At 50.7% G+C, this 14,087-nt stretch overlaps 1 protein-coding gene and 1 long non-coding RNA gene across 2 annotated transcripts in view; both read left to right on the top strand.

Annotated features, from left to right (window-relative positions):
• LOC119090913 (BAI1-associated protein 3) overlaps positions 1 to 14,087 on the top strand; it is a gene marked incomplete in the record, with an annotated part of 201,384 nt that overhangs the window by 68,777 nt on the left and 118,520 nt on the right.
• LOC119090914 (uncharacterized) lies at positions 4,632 to 13,255 on the top strand. Its single transcript, XR_005093324.1, has 4 exons — positions 4,632 to 4,647; positions 8,275 to 8,399; positions 9,828 to 9,935; positions 13,121 to 13,255. It is a non-coding gene; the product is annotated as an uncharacterized LOC119090914 (long non-coding RNA).

Genomic DNA, 14,087 nt, shown 5'->3' with positions numbered 1-14,087 from the left:
TTACCGAAAGCCTCGACGGTTGTGTCCAGAGTGGTGGATTTAGCATAACACCAGAGCACGAGCAACTTTCCAAACTTGAGCTTCAGCTCTTCTCGGTGAGTGGCGCAAAATCCGGCGCCACAACAAGTCATAAACCATTTCCGGACGCCTGTCGGAGAATTTCGACTAGCGCTACACTACTGTTGCTAGGACCTCGGAGTAGGCGCCGTTTACAGCTATAATATCTGTGTTAAAGACAGCTCGTTCAGCGTGAGAGATGAGCTTCGTCTGCACGGTGGTGTTTTGTGCGTTTAGGAACGGCTAAACCTGACTTTTTAGACACTTGAGTTTGCAAACTTGCGATCGACGCATGCATATGTACCTAAAGGGCGCGTGGCAATCCCTGAAACAACGCTTGAGGCTAAAGCAGGTAAACAGCGGAGGGAGTCAGTCAGTTCAGAAGGACAGGTTGTATTCAAAATGCATCATTCAAAGAATGGATTGATCCGGAGGATGCACAAACCGATTTTATTCGACAGGGTGGAAAGCTCGCGCTCCTTCCTTGGTATTTACATTTCTCCTCCGCTGCTCACCGTCCTCTGTTCCCTGCTCTCTCCTCTGCTCACTGTCCTTTGTTCCCTGATCCCCCTCTGCTCACTGGTCTTTGTTCCCTGCTCCCTCCTCTGCTCACTGGTCTTTGTACCCTACTCCCTCCTCTGCTCACTGGTTTTTGTTCTCTCCTCTGTTTACTTCCCCTCCTGTTCTTTCTCCTAGCTTGGCTCTTGGTATTTCAGTTGAGGTCATATATCGAAATGTAAATGCTATGAATGGTATACTTCAGTTATAATTTCTTGAATTTCTGAAAGAGGGAAAATAATACGCGGTGAGCTGTCCCTCTTGATCGGCACCGGATGCGCCTGTGTGATATGTGAAGATGTATGGATGTGTAGCGGTGTAATGAATTAGACCACCGACCTCCTCTAGCCCTTACATGTGGCGTGTTGCGATTTTCCAGACATGATCAAACCACGTCAATTTGTTGGTGTTGAAACTCCCATTTTTGTCTTTGTGACATTGCTTTCGTCACTTTGCTTGGACCGTTCAGAAATCCGGATAAGTCTCCAACTTGCAGGATTCGTTTGAGTTAACCTGTAAGATAGTCGGCACTCGCTTAGGAGCAGTCATTCGGTACCAAAATGGCCACTTCAGTACAGATTATTCTGAAAAACAAGCGGCCAGTAATTGGGCTTCATTGTTTTAACGATAGTACAGCGTCACACGCGTAAACCCTTCGAAAATAACACACAACTTGTGTGATGTCTCCATTTCTCTGCACATTAGGACACGCTTTGTGTCTAGTCCACCTCCAACAGCTGAATTTCCAGCGCTGATGTATGTTTGTCTCCTGGCGTCCGTGCGCCTCGTGTGACGGGGGCGTTCCGTGACCGTCATTCCGTCCTTCCGGCAGGATATTCCGTCCACCGGCCTGGACCAGTGGTTCACACTGGAAGGTCGCACGGCCAAGTCCGCTGTCCAGGGCCGGATCCGCCTCAAGATGTGGCTTTCAACCCGTGAGGACAGGTCAGAGAATGTGGTCTCAGCTTACTCGCCAGGACAGGTCAGAGAACGTGGTCTCAACTCACTAGCGAGGTGTATGTGGTCAGAGAATGTGGTCTCAACTCACTCGCGAGGACAGGTCAGAGAATGTGGTCTCAACTCACTCGCGAGGACAGGTCAGAGAACGCGGTCTCAACTCACTCGCGAGGACAGCTGAAAAACCTAGGCCTAAGCTTACCCAGAACAGAAGAGAGACGGAAAGAGAAAGAGAGGGGGGCATCGACGGTCTGAACTTGCTCGCGAGAACAGGTGAGAAAGCGCGGTCTTGGCTAATTGGGGAGAGCAGATTAAAGAAACAGGTCTCAGCCTACTCATGAAAATGAATAATACAGGACTGTCTTACCTTATTCGTCAAAAAATGTAAGAGAATACTTAAGATGTACCCTGGAGAAGAGATCGGAAAGTGTGGTCTCGAAAAAGCAAGTTGCTACCAAGTCAGCCAGTTCCTTGGGGAAAGGTTTGGGAAGGTTGGGAAAAGGTTGCGAAATCCCAAGTTTCCATAACCACATTGGGAAATGCTTGGGATTTCCCGAGCTTTCATCCTTTGAGAACCTGCCATCGCCCATCGCTTGGGAAAGCTTGGATTTTCTCTGAACGTCCCCGACCGTCAGATTTCGATATGTTTGTGGAAGTCATTTTTCGATGTTTAGGTGGCTCGGGGAACGCTCCCCGCTTGGGGACTCCCAGGAAGCGTTCCAGAGCGAGTGGAATCCCGACCTCAGTGTCTAACTTTCGGAGCTGATCTTGAGCATCCCCAACCGGAAGGTTGGGCCACGTCCAGGATATCTCGATTGGGTTCTGACCGAAATTGCTTGCTGGGAAACTCCCTTGTGATAACAGATCAGAGAAAATGACCTCAACTCATTTTTGAAAACAGATGAGAAAGCAAGGTAACTCCCTGTTGTGAAGATGTGAGAAGGCGTGGGCCCAACGCAACTCATGACAACAGGTTGAGAACCATGGCTTCAACTTGTTGGTGAAAACAAGTGGGCTAGAAAGGCCTCAGATAGCTCTTGAGGGTAAAAGTGAGCATGATCCAACTAGCTCGGGAAGCCAGCTGAAAGCACGCGATCATGACTGTTTCCGTTTGAGAGCAGTATAGAGGGCGATCCGTATTTTACCGTGTGTGCTCATAGTCTCGTTCGACATGAAGTCGCAAGATTTGTGTTGGTTGCGTCCGTGGACACTGGTGTGGAGAATGACAAAATGTGTATTTGCCTCGCTCTTGGGAAGGGCTGACGACGACAAGCTGCCCAAAGTCTGTTACAGTGCATTTGCACGTCTCGATGGTTTGAACCTAGTGCTCTGGCACCACACATCCAATGCTTTGTTGTCAGTTTCATACGGAGATTATCACGACGTGGGCAAAGCAGGGTGTCACATAAGTACTGATTTAGTTCGCTTTGTTTCAGAGGACTTTCTGAGGAAGACACATGGTCGGAAGTGATTCAACAGCAGAAAATGATCGAGGTGTTCGTGAAGCATGAACTTTCCAAGTTCAGGGTAATAATTGGAAGGTCGTGTTCAAATCGAAAGCCTGCAATAGCGACGAGTATCAGCTTTCTGTTGTACGTCTGACAATTTTCCTGTTGTCAGCTGATGCCCTCGTTGGAATTATTCGTTGACTCTTTGGCTGTTGACTCCTCTTTTTAAGACAGTTGGTAAATAGTTTCGGCGAGGTGCTCGTTTGCAATGAGCGCTCGTTTGCCATGAGTAATGCTCAGGATGGGCAGCATTGCTGTGCCCCATTCGACGACTCTCGAAGCTGTCTTGACTCGTAACCAAGGGTGTGGTGGGGTGAAAAGGCCATTCTTGTCATCGATCGGAACCAGATTGCAATCCTCCTTCCAGCCGAGTGCACCTCGCCAATATCACCCTTCAGCCCCGTGCCGTTCCGACACCAACGTTACCGAGAGATTGTCTCAGCTCATGAGAAAACCTGTGCTTAAGGAGGCTCACGCGTCGTCGCGCTCGACTTATGCAGGAGCGTGAGACGCGCGGTGTGCCTCTGCCAGTAATTGCCAGCCGCTGTCTCCAAAGCGCTCCAGCCAATCTCCAGACTCGCTCAACCGCCGTGTTACACCGCGCTCGCCCGGCGGCCGACCTGGTGACGACCTCAGCCGGTCTATATTGGGCCCGTGAGTTAGGACGTGCCAGACTGCTGCACGTTCGTGCGTCCTGACGTGTCGCCTCTGCCGCCGCGAGGGCCCGTCCTACAAGTGGAGCGGAGACCTGCCGACCGTGGCCACCACCATCCTGCACCAGCACGCGGTGCAGGGCGACCTCACGGAGCTGCAGCAGGCCGTGAGTAGTCTCACAGCGATGGGAGAACGATATCAAGGAGCTACAGCAGGCCGTGAGTACAGTCTCGCAGCGATGGGAAAACGACATCACGGAGCTGCAGCAGGCCGTGACAGCAATCTTACAGGGATGGGAGCGTGGTCTCATGGAGCCCAGACCGCAGTCTCACAAGGTCACAACGGGCTGCACAGGCACAGGTTTAAAGTGAAACATCAAGATCAAGAAAAGAAGCTGGACAAAATATAGCGATGTGGATGTGGAAGAAATGTAAAAGGTTTCTACGTGTGTGTTGCAAAATTTTGGTGGGCGTATTCCGCGCGCATTGCAGTTTTATGATTATATGATTCAAACCCTGTGACCAATACCAAAACTAATTACCCATCGATGACATATCTTGCTTGGCGTTTCGCGGCCGACTGTGAGCGTGGCGTTATGCAGCCAGCTGTGAGCGTGGCGTTATGCAGCCGACTGTGAGCGTGGCGGCGTTATGCAGCCGACTGTAAGCGTGGCGTTATGCAGCCGACTGTGAGCGTGGCGTTATGCAGCCAGCTGTGAGCGCGGCGTTATGCAGCCGACTGTGAGCGTGGCGTTATGCAGCCGACTGTGAGCGTGGCGTTTACGACAGGTGTGTCGGTGGATCGCGTACGCTGAGCAGCACCAGGAGTCGGCGCTCAGACTACCGTCTGCTGCTCAAGATCCTGAAGCAGCTCAACGACAAGTTCACCGACGGACGCACTCACCTACGAGGAGGTGAGGCACTGAGCACACATCACACACGCCCGTACGACCCCGCGTCATGCAGATGAACCGGGACCGAGATGCAAGGGCTCTGTCTCTTCCTCACGTCATCATCATGTCCCTCTTCCATCTCCTTGCTCTACTCTCTTTCCATTTTCTCTTTGAAGCTAACGCCGTGAATGTATTCTGGCTCTTGGAGGAAGTTCACATGTTTCAAGGTACTGATAATGTATGCCTTGCGAGAATCAGCGCTTGATGCTTCCATAATTTTTGACAAAACAGATCAACGTAAAACGCATCAAACAGAGTCTTTTTACTTCAGTTTGTTCGTTCAGCATCAATAGCAATCTCAATGGCAACGCGGTATGGATATGCTCGTTACTTAGTCACACATGACGGTAATCAGTGTGGCAGCTGCATACCTTGATCGTTACAAGCCTTACTGGCGTGCTTCGCTCGCGCGATGTGATCTTCTGTCATTCTGGAGCCACCCCCCCCCCCTCCCATACCTTTCTGTTCGTGTACTGCAACCAAAATTGCACACAACCGCAAATCGCATTTGGACAAACCCTGTTGTTAAATATGTGGGCGGCAGCGAAGACGAGCTGCCGAATTGCCAGAGCCTAGCCGGCGACAGGCGAGCTCGCAGTGCTTCGTGTTGCCCTTCGACGAAGCAATTAAACTTTCGCTTGGCAGCGCACCAAAAGCCGATCAAGAAAGTTTGCAAGCTCATTAGGCTCTCTGTCTAAGAAGGGCGACTTTGATTTTAATTTTATGTGACACGAAACCCTCACTGAACGGTCAGGAAACGTAACTAACGACTAATTCATTCATTTCTAACCAGCTGCTACCAAGACCGACAGGTTTCGTTCAGCTCAACCCGCCGAACAATGTGTAATTGGTGGATCTAGACAATTCGTGAAGAGAACTTGCTCCGCGCTTCTGCAGCCAGAGGCAATAAATAGACACTTTTGTTAACGCACAAATATGTCCGTTCATCTTTGACGAAATGGCTACTTGTGCAGTATTTCGGGAGCTTTGTTGGTGACGCACGACATATTCCATACTTATACGGTATCAAAAATATTAAAACTTTGCATTGCTATCGGCTTATTCAAATTATGATGCATGGATCAACTTATCGCCGGGTGTTTTTCCTCGCCAAAAACGCCGATCATCCTTAAATCGACGCAATCATTATTTGATAATAATCAAGGTTAAAATAAATCATGGCTGCATTCCTAAAACACCCGCGAGCAAAAGTTAAAAATATATCTAAAGCGCAGGTTTGTTACGCTTCGTAGCTCCTAGCATGCGAAATTCTGTCTTTATATACACTGGTCCAGTGCACATCAACCAGGAACTTGCAGATACTGATAACAGTCAGACAGCATTAAATGTATGACTGACACCGACACGGTTATTTGGCCGGTCATTATGAGCCTTATTACAGCTTTCCATGTGCAGACAGCAGCATGACACGGCCTCTCGTGGCATGTAGCTTTTCGTTGCATTAAAACAATGCGACTACGTGTTTCCATGGTGGTTCGGACTCGCGCAGCTGGCTACATGCCATGGTGGTTCGGACTCGCGCAGCTGGCTACATGCGATGGTGGTTTCGGACTCGCGCAGCTGGCTACATGCCATGGTGGTTCGGACTCGCGCAGCTGGCTACATGCCACTGATACGCTGATAACGACTTACTCCTCGTTCTCCCGCTCTTTTTACCCCGGTAGTTCCCGGCTCCGTCCATTATTGAGAAATGATTCTTTACGTTATATTTGTTAGTGGATAGGCTGATCAATTTGGCTGTCCTTACATTGCAGCGCAGGTAGGCTGTGAGATATCCATATTAACTTTGCTGTAATAATGTGATGGCACGCTGCCCGTGCCGGCCAGCGGGGGCGAGGGTCAGGTCATAGTGGCAAAGTTTTGTTTCGAATGCCAAAGGCTGGAAAGTTGACAAACTTCCTCGTATTTAGGGGCGAATAGTTTGGGACTTGGCATGAATATTAATATCATCCCAGGTGGCCGGGCAGACTAAGGCTAAGCACATATCTGGATTCACGCACGCATGCATCCTTAAAAAGGAGGCAAGAAAAACCGCGGGGAAATGCTGCATTTGCTATTGCTCTGTTTGCTTTCAAATCCTTCATACAATGCTATTTTGTCCTACTCAATGGGAATCTGCGTAAGTTGTTCGGTCCGCTGCTGAGGCTTTCTAGCCCGCTGGTAACTTCAGTTTTTTCTAAAGAAGGGATATCATTATTGATAGATGGACTGTCTTAACACAGCTACGTCGGTCAGAAGGAACTGCGGAGGTCTGAAGATGCGGATACTGCTCTCTGAATTTGTTATGTTAGGACAGTTTTCTTGTACCAATGGGATGCGCCAAATTGTAGTACGTTATGATGATGGCAGCCGTGAATTATAAAAGATTTACTCCGAGCGTTCTAATCGGTTGTATTGCTTGGATAAGCGCCACGTTAATTAGTGCTTGTTGTGTGAGCCCTGACCCCACCACACGATCGTTAACTGCTGGGTCAACAGCGGAGTTTGGCGGTGAAAACCTGACGTGCCAAACTGCTCGGCTCGGTCAACCTGTCGTCTGCCATTACCTGCCCTATGGCATTACCAGCCTTCTGGCATTACCTGCCCTCTGGCATTATCAGCCCTCTGGCATTACCTGCCGTCTGGCATTACCTGCCCTCTGGCATTACCTGCTTTCTGGCATTATCTGCCGTCTGGCATTACCTGCCCTCTGGCATTACCTGCTTTCTGGCATTACCTGCCGTCTGGCATTACCTGCAGTCTGGCATTACCTGCCCTCTGGCATTACCTGCCCTCTGGCATTACCCGCTCTCTGGCATTACCTGACCTTTAGCGCGGCCGTTGCCGTCTATGTGAGCGTGTCAGAACTGAAAGTGTTGAGGTCTAGGGGTGAAGTAAAGAAGTAAAACATTCAGCAGCATTATGCGCCGACGAGCTAGATACTTTAATGAGCAGAGATATTGAAGGGCAGTATTTTCTTTACCCATGCCTCCGACAGCAGTGGGGCTGTGCCCATACCCTCTTGCTATTCAATTCTAGTCGATAAGACGGTAGTATTAGCGTCATTCCTCGGATAAAAACCAAGAGAATAGAGATAAAGGAGGCCCACAGCGGTTTTTGGTTTTCATCCGAGGAATGAGGCTAATGCTACTGTTTTATCTATGTGAAAAATGTTCCTCGCTAATGCATTGAACAACTTACTGATTTTAACTCTAATCCGTTGCATCCACCTGCTATCCACTCGTTTTCATTTTTCCGGCGCTTAAATTTTAAATCATCACAGAGTTTCAGGAAAGTTTACAATAAAAGTTACCTTTTCAATGATCGTTGCCAGGGTCGTGGGCATGTAGCTAATATTTACTTTTAAAAAAAAACACAGGAAGCGACGTTGTGCAGTATGTCTTGAAGTGTCTAACTGTGATTTTCCGAACGTACTATTCATGTCCATGCTCGTATTTTTCCCAAAAGCTATACCCAAACCAGCCCGTTTCATATTCTGCATAGGTGTTTACGAGTCTACCCAACACGTAAAGTCCTCTGACTTCAAGCATGCGTTTGCAGTGCAGTGCAGATTTGTTTCATTTTCAGCAAGAGTCATTAGCCGAATCCTTCAAGAGCTTTCTGGGCCACAGCTTTTCCATCCTGAGAAAGCAAAAGAAGCTTTTTCCTGCAGGAAACAAGGAGGCCCACAGAAAACTCGACGGTCTTCTCAAGTGAGTACCTATTTGGACGACCTCTCATCAAAGCAGAACGGAGGTGCGTCGTTCATTTGGAAGATGTCTTAAGCATTCCTTTACAAGAGAGCCTCTGTTACTGTGTAAAGGCAACGCACTACATAATAATGTATGCATTAGTTTATCACCGGTCGAAGCATCTTGATATGAAAGCATCAAAGTAAGGCGCTCAGGATGTTTTGTGAGCGCAATCCTCTTGCAGACTAAAATGCAGTGCGTCGCAATTTCAGAGCCTCTCCAGGTAATGAAAAGCAACTCCTAGTTGTTTCCGCTCGATCGTGGCTCTACAGATTTGTCGCTCTTTGTAACCAATATGCCACAATATTTCCCCAGGTTAGGAAAGTAAGAGATGAGGCAGTGTTTGGGTTACGACGTGCCACGTGAACGCTTGCGGAATGTGTGTAACTTGGGTTTCACTCTAGTTCAAGTGCATGTTCGGTGCTTGGCGGCTCTCCCGCCCGCCCATATTCTGGCGATGGGAAGTCGTGGGGTGTGGGGATGCGCCATGCAGGTCAGCTGGCTGGGGCCACGAGCACAATACGATGGGGAAAACAATGACTTGTCCTTGTTAGACTAGGGTTTTGTAGGTAAACTGCCGGCATCTAGAATTCAGCTCACATTTAGCTCGCATGTTGGATGCCTCTGGCTAGCCCACACGCTCTCCGAGAGAGGCTGGGGGCAGCGAGGGGGGAGGGGGTGGCATCGACCGCCAGAGTTGTGATAGTCACCAGTATCGATAATTTATAAACAAGGTGACGGAAATAGAATGTGTCTGAAATATTGCTGGTGTTGTTACAGTGGAAGTTCGAGGCGCGTAATGCGTTAGTTAATACTTCGCCTGAGCTGTTCGAGCTGCTTTTTTATCCAATCACGTGCCCGATATATTACCAAGTGTTTCGCCAACACCATGGATTAAGGTCATTTAAAAGTGCTCCCCTCTGAGCACCAGCTCCGAGTGCCACTCTCTGGGTGGCATTTTCAGAGGATTCATCTGTTCAGTGGTTCCTGTGACTGGCGGTTGCCATGGTCCCCCTCTGTGTCGTCATGCCTTGGTGCCCCTCTCTGAGCATTCTTCTTCAGATACTCCGTTCAGAATTTTCGTCACCAAGCGTCCCTCACTGCATTCATTTCTGGGTGCCTTTTTTGAGTGTGTTCTTCTGTGATTTCGTACCTCCAACTGCCTCTTTTCCACTGCCTCCTCTCTGGCTGGCTGTTTCGAAGTGTCCCTAGGAGTGGCCCTTTCTAAGTTCCTGGAAGTGGCTCTCTTTCTCTCTCTTTCCCTTCCTCGGCTGACATATAGCCCCCGGCGGTGGTGCGCGCTCCACATCTCATTAATAACACAGTGCCTCCCTCCGAGTGCAAGAATAAACCCTTCCATGGCCTCCCTCTGAGAGCGCTGTCCGACAGGTTCCTGGCCGCTCTCTCCGGCATGGAGATCTTCCGGCGCGTGCTGCCGTTTCAGCGCGAGATCCGCACCGAGATCAGCCAGACGGTGAAGAAGGGCTGTGTCGAGTGGTGAGCGACGCTGGGCGGCCGGGCGTACCCCACGGCCAGTCGCACCCCACGGCCGGACGTACCCCACGACCGGGCGTACCCCACGGCCAGTCGCACCCCACGGCCGGACGTACCCCACGGCCGGACGTACCCCACGGCCAGTCGCACCCCACGGCCGGACGTACCCCACGGCCGGACGTACCCCACGGCCGGACGTACCCCACGGCCGGACGTACCCCACGGCCGGACGTACCCCACGGCCGGACGTACCCCACGGCCGGACGCACCCCACGGCCGGACGTACCCCACGGCCGGTCGCACCCCACGGCCGGCCGCACCCCACGGCCGGTCGCACCCCACGGCCGGCCGCACCCCACGGCCGGTCGCACCCTACGGCCAGGCGCGCCTCCGCGGCAGCAGCGGGGCTGCCGCTGGCCGCGCTCTCCTCGGTGCTGGGATGGAAGGCCTCTGTATTGGTTTGGTGGATGCTTTTTTCTCGTTTTGTTCTGAGTCTCTTTTTATGTTGCCACGCTTGTTTTGTCATGAAACTTGTTCAATGCCAATGCCTGTCGTGTTAGGATAAACGGGTTTTTCGAATGTAGGTCTCTATGTGCTGCGATTCTTGTTTTGTTGCCGTATTTGTTTTACAACACTTGTTTCATTTTGAATATTGTGTTCTTCGAATGCTGCCTTGTCCTTATACTTGCTCTGTCCCAGTAGTTGCTCCGTTCCAAAAATTACGAGCACGCTGGTCCGAGCAGAAACGATGGGCGAACGGCCAGCGTCTCATTGTCGGCAGTGGTACAGAGCTTATGGTAAATCAAAACTCCCTGACTTGTTTAACCTGCCGGCTTTGATAATGTCTTACGTCTATCAAACAACTTTTGCATTTTAACTGCTTCCCTTGTGATATTTTTTTTGTTTTGAATCGCTGTAACCGGAGTCCCGTTGTTCATGTGCCAATGGAAGCCCATTCCTTGCTTCGGGTTAGGCCCATTCCTTGCCCAAGACGTCACGACCCAAGCCCATTCCCTGCTCGGCCGAGAGGCGAGGTAAGTGCGTTTGTTTACAAATAAGCCGTCGATGCTGTCCTAGCAACGCATAGCAACGGTCGATGCGCTGTTGATGGCCTTGTGTGCCCGGTAAACAGGCAGGTCCCAATCTCGTGTGGGTAGTGTGACCAGTGATGATGTATTTAGTTATAGATCACTTGCCAATAACTGTTATTCGAATAATATTCGAGTGCGCGGTTCCCGCGCGTCTTATGTCCCCATGGGGTTGGATCAACTGATTCTACTCGTGCCCATATTTGGAACTAAAGGCGTCCCCATTGGCGTGCATCTATGACACCGCCTTAGTGGGCGGAGCTCGGGTCGTAAGGCAATGAGAAACTGGACTTGGGAGGTGTTCGGCCTGGGTGTGCCCCCCACCCCCCCCCCCCCCCCCCCCCCCCCTCCCGGTGGGCTGGTGCGCCATCATTGCGTGCACGTACGGCTGCAGGGGCGGTCCCAAGGAGTGAGAGAGGGGGAGGGCTGTAAGGTCCACTGCAGAGGTCTCTCAGGAAAGCGACGGCTGCAGGGGCGGTCCCAAGAACTGAGAGAGAGGGGCTGTAAGGTCTACTGCAGCGATCTCTCAGGGAAGTGATGGCTGCAGGGGCGGTCCCAAGTACTGAGAGAGGGGGATGTAAGGTCCACTGCAGAGGTTTCTCAGGGAAGCGGTGGTCCCAAGTACTGAGAGAGGGGGGAGGGGGCTGTAAGGTCCATTGCAGAGATCTATCAGGGAAGCGACGGCTGCAGGGGCGGTCCCAAGTGCTGAGAGAGAGGGGGGCTGTAAGTTCCACTGCAGACGTCTCTCAGGGAAGCAGAGGGGAAAGTAAAGGACCTGCTGTTTACCGGTCCAAGAAAGGTGAGGGCAGAAATGAACGTTGCGGACGGTTTTGCTAAAGAAGGGGAAGAGAAAGAAAGACGGTGTGTCATTGACAACTAAAAAATGTTGTACCAGCTTTGACAAAAGTGGGCATAGTTGAACAACTACTGGTGGTCAGTTGTTTCAATCTACAAGTGATTTGTTTGAAGTGAGACAAAGGAAATGGAAGCATGCTTTCTTGTCTTTAAAATACGGAACGTCAATAGCTAGGGCTTAAACCACCCTGAGCACGTTCAATTAGTGTCCCGAGCAGTTTGAATCACTCTTGCCGTGTTAAACGGCTTCATACACTCGTGAACAACAGTCCCTCTTCAGGATGAATATATGTTTTGAAGCAACGTTTCGCCTTTCGCCAACTACTGATAACTCATAAGATTTTGGCGCACACATCGGTTCAAGGCTCACAGAAACTCAGGGGTACCCCAGAACTTGGACCATCAACGACCATTTCACGGACCAAGTAGCAGCCCTCCATTTGCATGAAAACACAAGCCGCGAAAGAGTGTCAAACTAGTTCCGCGTGCAAGGCGTGGCGTCAGAACGAAGAGGGCCGGACTTTAGCCTGGCTGAGTAGCTGCAGAACTAAGGTTTTCACAAGCAGATACGCTGGTGATTTTACTTTCGACTAGTCGTGATCATCATCGCCCCTGAGCACGTGCCTGCGGTGTATTCAATTGATTGCATTTGCAATACGACCAACGAGTTGGGGGATTACACCTACCCCCAGTCTTAATTTCGCCTCTCTACAATGGGCGGAAGACCATACTTCCAAATCATGCTTGTGAAAGAAGTTTTCTAGTCCCAGCATATACCAGTCAATAGTTACATTTTTGGGACATTTCTTGGAAAGACGTCGTGCGAATGGGAGACTGGTAAACACCATATGTCGATGCCGTATATCGTCTTCTGGCAAAGTTCTTCATCCTCTGGCATCGAACGGCATTGCTAAATATAGGGGCACTGCCTCGCTATTTGGTGGAGCTAAACATGAACTGTATGAAAACGGCACGGAAAGCATCGACTGTAAATTATCGAGTTTCCTTGTTCTGGTCCTTATCCGGCGGCCATGCCATGGGCTAGCCTTCCCGTGCGGCCCACGTGTGCCATCACCGTCCCTGGTCTGCCCCGTGTCCGGCCTGCCCTCCATCTCGAAGAACAATCAAACTGGCCGTCTCGGGAGGCGGTCGCGCGCACGACTTCCCTGCGGCGGGTGCGCTCTGGAGGCGTGGCCGGATGTCAGCCGCTTCCGGCGCGGCCGACCTTTGCCCTCCGACCGGCAGGTACTCGCGGCTGCGCGACCACCTGCAGCTGGACCCCAGCGGCGAAGACTCGGCCGTGCTGCAGGCCCTCATCAGGCTAGTGAATGAGGTCAGCTGTCACTGCTTCCACGGCCACAACCACCACAACCAGCTGTTTATGCAGTGAGTGCACGGCCCAATAGCAGACTCGGGGGTCGGTGAGGTGTGCAGGAATGCCATCCGTTTGCAATGTTAGACGGCAGGGAATACTTAGCACGGCTACATTTTTCACGCGAAGTGTCTGTAAACGCCTTTGGTCGCTGTTTACAGCACCCACCTGACACCAGTAATTTTGTTTGGCTCCTCAGAAGCATACACCGACATGACAACGAAATAACCCCGATTACTTTGCCCACGTAACTCTGTGATGCAATGACACTTTCAGAGGCACTCTTATTGAAGTATGCGTATTGAGATAACAAGCCGCAGGATTTGTATATTCTAGCTGAGTGCTAATCCACCTGATAGTGGCCTTTGTCGCAGAGGTGCCGCTCCACGATGCTCTTGTGAAAAACCAGGATAAAGCGGTATTCGTTGAGACGTAAATGCGCTACCTACGTGCATCTTTTCTTCTTCCGGTCTTCTGCTGTTCTCCTATCGTTGTCCTGCGCCCCGAAGTCTAAATGCAACTCATTCGGAGTAAATCCGTATTACAGAGAATGGAATTCCACCAAGCGTAGCATTCTAAGTGGTTGGGATTAAATGTTTGTCATGCAGGCTGAAAATAACCCAAACAAAAATGATTAGAAAGATTGCTCTTCCGCTGACGCCGTTCTGCAACGCATTTGCCAAATTTTGCGTGCAGGACTTGGTGCTTCCATGGCGATGAGTTGTATCGAGTGGAGAAAGCACTTCGCGGAGCTTCCATGGCGATGGGTTGTATCGGGTAGAGAGAGCACTTCACGGAGATTCCAAGGCAATGGGTTGCATCGGGTAGAGAGCGATTAGC

Source organism: Pollicipes pollicipes, unplaced genomic scaffold, assembly GCF_011947565.3.
Source record: "Pollicipes pollicipes isolate AB1234 unplaced genomic scaffold, Ppol_2.1 Scaffold_3216;HRSCAF=3773_pilon_pilon_pilon, whole genome shotgun sequence".
Classification (NCBI taxonomy): Eukaryota; Metazoa; Arthropoda; class Thecostraca; order Pollicipedomorpha; family Pollicipedidae; genus Pollicipes; species Pollicipes pollicipes.
This window is presented reverse-complemented; position numbering and strand designations above follow the sequence as displayed.